Genomic DNA, 7,318 nt, shown 5'->3' with positions numbered 1-7,318 from the left:
CTTTCCCTTCATATTATTACTGGACAGCGATGATTCCAGGGCTAACATGCTACTCTTCCACTTCTTAAACCAAGTGAACTATGAGTGTGGATGCAGCCAGGACCTTGCGTGTTTGTTACTACAGCACAACTTGCAAAAATTCTGTTGGGACATTCTGGCCTTTCCTCGGGGCCATACCTAATTGGCTGAGACAATCTTTGATCTCTTTAATTCTGATCCAGGCTCAGAGGGCTCATTTGGAGCAAGGAGAGGCAGACCTCGAAGCACTTCTGGAAAGCCAGCAGCATGAGATTGAATCCTGGACCCTAGAATTAAGGGCTATGATGGAGAAGCTGGTGAAATCCATCAGCCAACTGAAAGACCAGCAGGATGTCTTCTGCTTCCCATGTAAGACCCAGACCCCAGTGAGAATACCCTCTATAGGCACCCGTCAGACCAGACAGCAGCAGCTTTTGCAGGAAATTCTCAGTGAACTGAACTAAAGGAGAAAGGAGGTGCTGGATGCCTCCAAAGCACTGCTAGGCCAATTAATCACCCTAATTAATGGAAGGTCCAGCAGCAAAACACCTGCATTGGAGCACCCCTGGACGATGGGTTGGATCAGCTGGAGAAGTGTTCACAGCTGGAGCAAAGTTGTTGTTTCACCTGAATCAGCTGCTGAAGGAACTCAGTTGCCTGGTTAGCTATCAGGATGACCTTCTGACTAAAGGGGTGGACCTGTGGAAGGCCCCATACACAGAGTTGCTTTTAGATCTGTTCCTAGCCTTTGTGGTAGAAACCCAGCCCTATGTTTCCTAAACTCCCCATTGACCCCTCATCCTCAAGATGGGGAGGAATTTCACTGTCCAGACGAGGCTGCTGATGAGACTCCAGGAAGACAGTGGGTCACTGACTGCAAAAGTCTCCACTGACTGTAAGCTTCATCAATTACAGTCATCCTTCAGTATTCACGGGGATCAGTCCCTTAGGATAACAAAATCCTCGGATGCTCAAGTCCCTTATATAAAATGGTGTAGTATTTGCACATAACCTACACACATCCTCCTGTGTACTTTAAATTATCTCTGGATTACTTATGATACCTAATACAATGTATATGCTAAGTAAATGGTTGCTGGCACAAGAGAAATTCAAGTTTGCTTTTTGGAACTTTCTAAAATGTTTTATCCTCTGAATATTCTTGAATCTGAGGATGTGGAACCCATGGATATTGAGGGCCAACTGTACAAAGTTTCCAGAAGTTCAACATTCTGACTTCAAACCAGAAAACTTTGTACCCCAAGAAGGAGCAGAGTCAGGCTTTAATTTGGTACTCTGGCTGCCTGACTGGTGGAGCCGTGTTCAGGTGGTTCTGGAAAGGGCAACAATAGGGGACTGCTGGGTGCAACAGGAATCACACATTTATCAGCTTCATGGTCGGATACACCTACCAGGATCTGAAGCAGGAGCTGAAGACAGATACCCTCTGTGTGGTGATTATTTCTAACATGAACCTACTCTTGATTGCCTGGTCCTTGGTTCTCTGGTTCAGGCTGGTCAGCTCACATCCCTAGAATCGGCAGTTCTTTTCCAACACCGCCAGAAATGCCAGCTGCCGAAGACCATCTCTGACACCTTTCTGTTGCACTTAAGTGAATCATTGGGAGGGGGTATTACCTGTTCTTGGTTGAACGATGATGAAGTGCAGCCCTGCACCAGGAGGTACTGCAGTCATTCGTGCTAACTGAAGTCCACCACTACCAACCTCCTGCTGAGGCGGACTTACCCGAGAACCTGCTGTATTTCCTCTACTCCTGAAGCCCCAGGGATGAGGCTTTTGGGTGCTACTACCAGGAGCAGAGGAAATAACCTGAAACATAGGCTCATTGTGGTCTCTAACAGACAAGTGGATGAGCTAGAACAACCACTAGAGCCAGAACTTGAGTCATTAGAGGTGGAGCCCACACTGGCACAGGGGGCCAGAGTTAAGCCTGGAGTTAGAGCCACTGCTTGAGCAGGGCTGAATCTGGGACCAGCACTGGAGCCCACACTAGGCATGGTATTACACAGAGTGCCAGAACCAAACCCAGGACCAGCACTAAAGCTGGAGCCTGTTCTAGAGCCATTCCCAGGGAACCCCAGGAAATAGGTCTCTATCTTCATTAGTAAATGTGATATTTATTAAAGTTTGCTTTCCTTTCTTAACCATCTTGGCATGATAATGGGTGGATGGATGTTGAATGTAAAACAACAAATTTGTTAGTATGACAGAGCTTAATGGAATTTGGACACCTGATGCCAGGAGAGTTGTGAGAACTCTGACCTGTTAGTGGTAGCTTTGAGATATGTGTTTTCTGTTCAGCCATCAGAGTGCAAGAAGTTCACATTTATTGCAGTTAGACTTCAGAAATACACTTTTTCTTTCTTTTGGGTTTATACATGCATTTGCAGGGAGTCCCCCATCTTTATTTGCCATTTTTGCACTTATAGTTGCACTTACTATGGCAGGTTTAATTTTAATTGACATTTTACCTAAAAAATAAAACTTGCTAGTTATATCCTTATTTCTAAAGCTCTCATTTATTATTCCTTGAATTTGTTAATTCTTAAAATAAATGGAAGAATATACTAAAACTGAATGGAACTTAAGCTTACTAATATCTTGCCCTGATCCTGATTTTTCAGCAGCTGTCTTTGGATTGATGACAGTGATCTAGAAATTTTGATCTAGAGATCTTTGATAAAACCTTCCCAGGTAAAGTGTTAAGTGTTAATAAATCACTGCTTATGAAACTGCAGTTGGCATGGTGGGAAAGATGATATGTTATCCTAATTAGTTGTAGTACAGAAACAGTCTCAAGATTTAATTCTGAATGTCATAATATTTTCATATATTGCCCTTGACATTAGCAAGATTGACCTCATCTATAATGAAAATTATTATTTAGTGCGTTTTAATGGTGGCAACTGAGGAGGTGAACCAAGATCAGAAACTGAAGTTCTTCCTATGTAATAGCTTGATTTCATCCATCTGTTTCTATGACTACTCCTTCCTCTCAACTTGAAGCCTGTATTCCCTTATTATAAGAATAGTGCAAATTTGGGGAGGGTGGCAGAGTAGATAGCCCCAGGAATCACTCTCTCCACCTGGACAACAGTTGCACTTGCATAATCTGTCTGATGTAACTATTTTGGAACTCTGAGGTCTTCTGAAGGCTTGCAACTTCCAGGGAAAGACTTGGCAGTTAACTTCAGTCAATTTCAGCCTTAGCACAGTAGCAGCTACCCCTCCCCCACCCCCAGCCACATGGCAGGTGCTATGTACATTTTCCTGGAGCAGCTTGCATATAGCTTGTGGGAGACAGGGTGGAGAAAGAGGACCGTGTTCTCAAATATTGAGTATCTCTGCTCTGAATACTGATTATTGCTTCCAATCACAGGTGCAGATGAAGAGGCAGGCAGTCATTGTTGCACCTTCCCCAAGTTGCAAGTCCCTGAAGTGATTTCAGGGGATTTAAAGGACTGACACCCTCCTGCCATACTCCTTTAATTTTTGCTTTTTCCCCTTTTGGGAGCCAGACACTAAGACCTAGGACATTCAAAAACAACCACATATAATGGGGAAAATTAGAAAGTGACTGCATGTCCGGGGAAGGCTCAGAATAGACCTGAGAAGACCTTAAGTTTACACCTAAGACCGATTCTCAGCGCAGAGACAGCCTACAACAATCAAAAAAGAAAAAAACAAACAAAACAACAACCAGTAACAAAACGAGCAAACACTGGAGAAGGGGAAGATTCTGATTTCCAGAGGTACCACGTTACTAGATAGATTTCAAATGGCCAGTGTTAAACAGCAAATCAGATGGCATACAAAGAAGCAGAAAGGAATGGTCCATTCAAAAGAAAATAAAGCAGCAGAAACCATCCCTGGAAAAGACCTAATGGCAGATAATACTGGACAGAGTCTTTAAAGCAACTCTTAAAGATTCTTGAAGAATTAAAGGAAAATGTGGAGAAAGTCAAGAAAGTGATGTGTGAACAAAAAAGGAAACATCAATAAAAGGTAGACTTCCCAGGTGGTCCAGTGGTTAAGAATCCGCCTTCCAGTGCAGGGGCCATGGGTTTGATCCCTGGTCCAGGAGCTAAGATCCCACATGCCGCAGGGCAACTAAGCCCACGTGCTCTAGAGCCTGCATGCCACAACTAAGACCCGATGCAGTCAAATAAATAAATATTTTAAAAAATAAATAAAAGGTAGAAAATTTTAAAAGAAACTAAAAAATTCTGGAGCTGAAAAGTATAATAATTGAAATGAAAAATATTCTAGAGGAGTCAAATGCAGATTTGAGCAGGCAGGAGAAAGAATCAGCAAACTTGAAGATAGGGTGATGGAAATTATCTAGTCTGAGGAACACACACACACACACACACACACACACACACACACACAAAGATTGAGGAAAGGTCAGCAGAGCCTAAGGGATCTGTAGGACTCCAAGTGGACCAGCAGATGCATTACTGGAGTTCCAGGGAGACGGGAGAGAGAGAGAAAGATGCAAAGAGAATATTTGAAGAGATAATGACTGAAAACCTCCCCAATTTGCTAAATATAAACATCCAAGAAGCTTAACAAATTCTAATTAAGATGAATTCAGAGATCCACAGTGAGACACTGAGACATGATAATCAGGACAAAGGAGAGAATCTTGCAAGCAGCAGAAGAAAATCATCACATAGAAGGGGATCTTCAGTAAGATTATCAGCAGATTTCTCATTAGAAACTTTGGAGGCCCAAAGGCAGTGGGCTGATAGATTCAGAGTGCTAAAAGGAAAAAAATACATATATACACCAGCCAAGCATCTTCTGTACAGCAAAACTGTCCTCAAAGAGTGAGGGAGAAATTAAGACATTCCCAAATAAACAAAAGCTGAGGGAGTTCAGGACCTCTAGATCTACCCTGCAAGAAATGCTCAAGGAGTCTTGCAAGATGAAATGAAAGGGCACTGGATGGTAACCCAAAGCTGTATGGAGAAATAAAGATCTCAGTAAAAGTAAATAAGTGAGCTATTATGAAAGCTAGTGTTATTATATCAATGGTTTGTCACTTTACTTTTTTCTTCCTATATGACTTGAGGTTAGTACATTTAAGGTCCAGTACTTCAGTGTAAAAGCTGGTATTACTGAAACTTTGGTTTGCGACTTCAAATCTTGTTTTCTACATAATTTAAGAGACTGCATTTAAAAGAATTATTGGGGGCACACAATATATGAAGGTGTAATTTTGTGACATCAATAACCAAAAGGGATAGGGATGAAGCTGTGAAAGAGCAGAAATTTTGTATATTATGAAAGTTAAGTTAGTATAAATTTAAGGTAGACTGTTGTGACTTAAGAATATTAAATGTATTTCCCATGTTAACAACAAAGAAAGGAGCTCTAGAATATACACAAAAGGAAATGAGAAAGGAATTTAAACATTTCACTACAGAAAAATCAAACATAAAAGAAATGAGGAGTGTGGAGGAAGCTATAAGGCATATAGAAAACAAATAGCATGATGACATAATAACTCCGTATCACTAGTTATGTTAAATGTAAATGGGTTCAGTTCTCCAATCAAAAGACAGAGACTGGCAGAATGGGTAAAAATACACTATCCAGCTATATGCTGTCTACAAGAGACTCACATTAGACCCCGGAACACAAACAGGTTGAAAGTGAAAGGATGGGAAAAGATATTCCGTGCAAAGAGGAACCAAAAAAGATCAGGGGTGGCTATACTAATATCAGACGTAATAGACTTTAAGTAAAACAGGATTATATGAGACAAAGAAGGACATTATACATTAATAAAAGTTTCATTACAGCAAGAAGATAGGACAGTGATAAACATTTACACACCCAATAACCACCGAAATATATGAAGGAAAAACTGACAGAATTGAAGGGAGAAATAGTTCTGCAGTCATAGCTGGAGACTTCAGTATCCCACTAACAATGATGGATAGAACAACCAGACAAAGCATAAGGAGAGGATTTAAACAATACAAACTAACTAGATCTAACAGACATATACAGAACACTGTACCCAACAACAGAACACACATTCTTCTCAAGTGCACGTGGGACATTTTCCAGGATAGACCATATGTTAGGCCTCAAATTAAGATTCAATAGATTTTAAAAGATAAACATACCAAGTATCTTTTCTGACCACAATAGGATGAAATTAGAAATCATTAACAAAAGGAAATCTAGAAAATTGTAGAAATTACACAACACTTTTAAACAACTAATGGGTCAAACAAAGAAGAAATGACAAGGAAATTAGAAAATACTTAAATGAATGAAAATGAAAGCACAACATACCAAAACTTCCGGGAAGCAGCAAAAGTGGTGCTAAGGGGGAAATTTATAGCTATAAGTGCTATTATTACATTAAAAAAAATAAGAAAGATCCCAAGTCAACAATCTAACCTCACAGTTTAAGGAACTAGAAAAAGAACAAATAAGCCCAAAGCAAGCGGAAGGAAGGAAATAATAAAGATTCGAGCAGAGATAAGTGAAATAGAGAATAGAAAAACAGTAGAGAAAATCAATGAAACCAAAAGTTGGTTCTTCAAAAATATCAACAAAACTGACAAACCTTTAGCTAGGTGAACTAAGAAAAAAAAAGAGACAGCTCAAATTACTAATATAAGAGATTAAAGTGGGAACATTACAGATTCTACAAAAAATATAAAGGATTATAAGAGAGTACTGTGAACAGTTTTATGCCAACAAATTGGATCACCTAGATGAAATAGACAGATTCCCAGAAACATAAAACCTACCAAGACTATGTTACAAAGAAATAAAATACATGAATAAATGTATAACCAGTTAGGAGATTGAATTAGTAATCAAATATCTCCCAACAAAGAAAGGTCCTGGACCTAATGGCTCCACTGGTGAATTCTACCAAATATTTAAAGGAGAACTAATACCAATCCTTCTCAAGTTTTTCCCGAAAATTGAAGAGAAGGGAATGATTCCTAACTCATTCTTTGAGGCCAACATTCCCTGATAACGGAAGCCAGACAAAGACACTGTAAGAAAAGCAAACTTTGAACCCCTAATGAACATTGATGCATATATCTTTAACAGAACATGAGCATACAGAATTCAGCACATTAAAAGGTTATGCACCAAGACCAAGTGTGGTTTATTCCTAGAACGCAAGGATGGTCTAACGTGTGAAACTTGAGCAGTACAATATGCCACATCAACAGAATGTAGGATAAAAACCACAGGATCCTCTCAATAGATGCAGAAAAAGCATTTGACAAAATTAAA

The 7,318-nt window shown here is 39.9% G+C and overlaps 1 protein-coding gene and 1 pseudogene across 6 annotated transcripts in view; both read left to right on the top strand.

Annotated features, from left to right (window-relative positions):
* LOC103088941 (signal transducer and activator of transcription 2-like) overlaps positions 1-1,631 on the top strand; it is a 4,671-nt pseudogene extending 3,040 nt beyond the window's left edge.
* CNOT4 (CCR4-NOT transcription complex subunit 4) overlaps positions 1-7,318 on the top strand; it is a 145,818-nt gene that overhangs the window by 94,494 nt on the left and 44,006 nt on the right. The gene's annotated exons all lie outside the window — the stretch shown is intronic.

Source organism: Lipotes vexillifer, unplaced genomic scaffold, assembly GCF_000442215.2.
Source record: "Lipotes vexillifer unplaced genomic scaffold, Lipotes_vexillifer_v1.1 scaffold71, whole genome shotgun sequence".
Taxonomy (NCBI): Eukaryota; Metazoa; Chordata; class Mammalia; order Artiodactyla; family Lipotidae; genus Lipotes; species Lipotes vexillifer.
The sequence above is the reverse complement of the archived record's forward strand: the minus strand, read 5'-3'. Positions and strand labels throughout refer to the sequence as shown.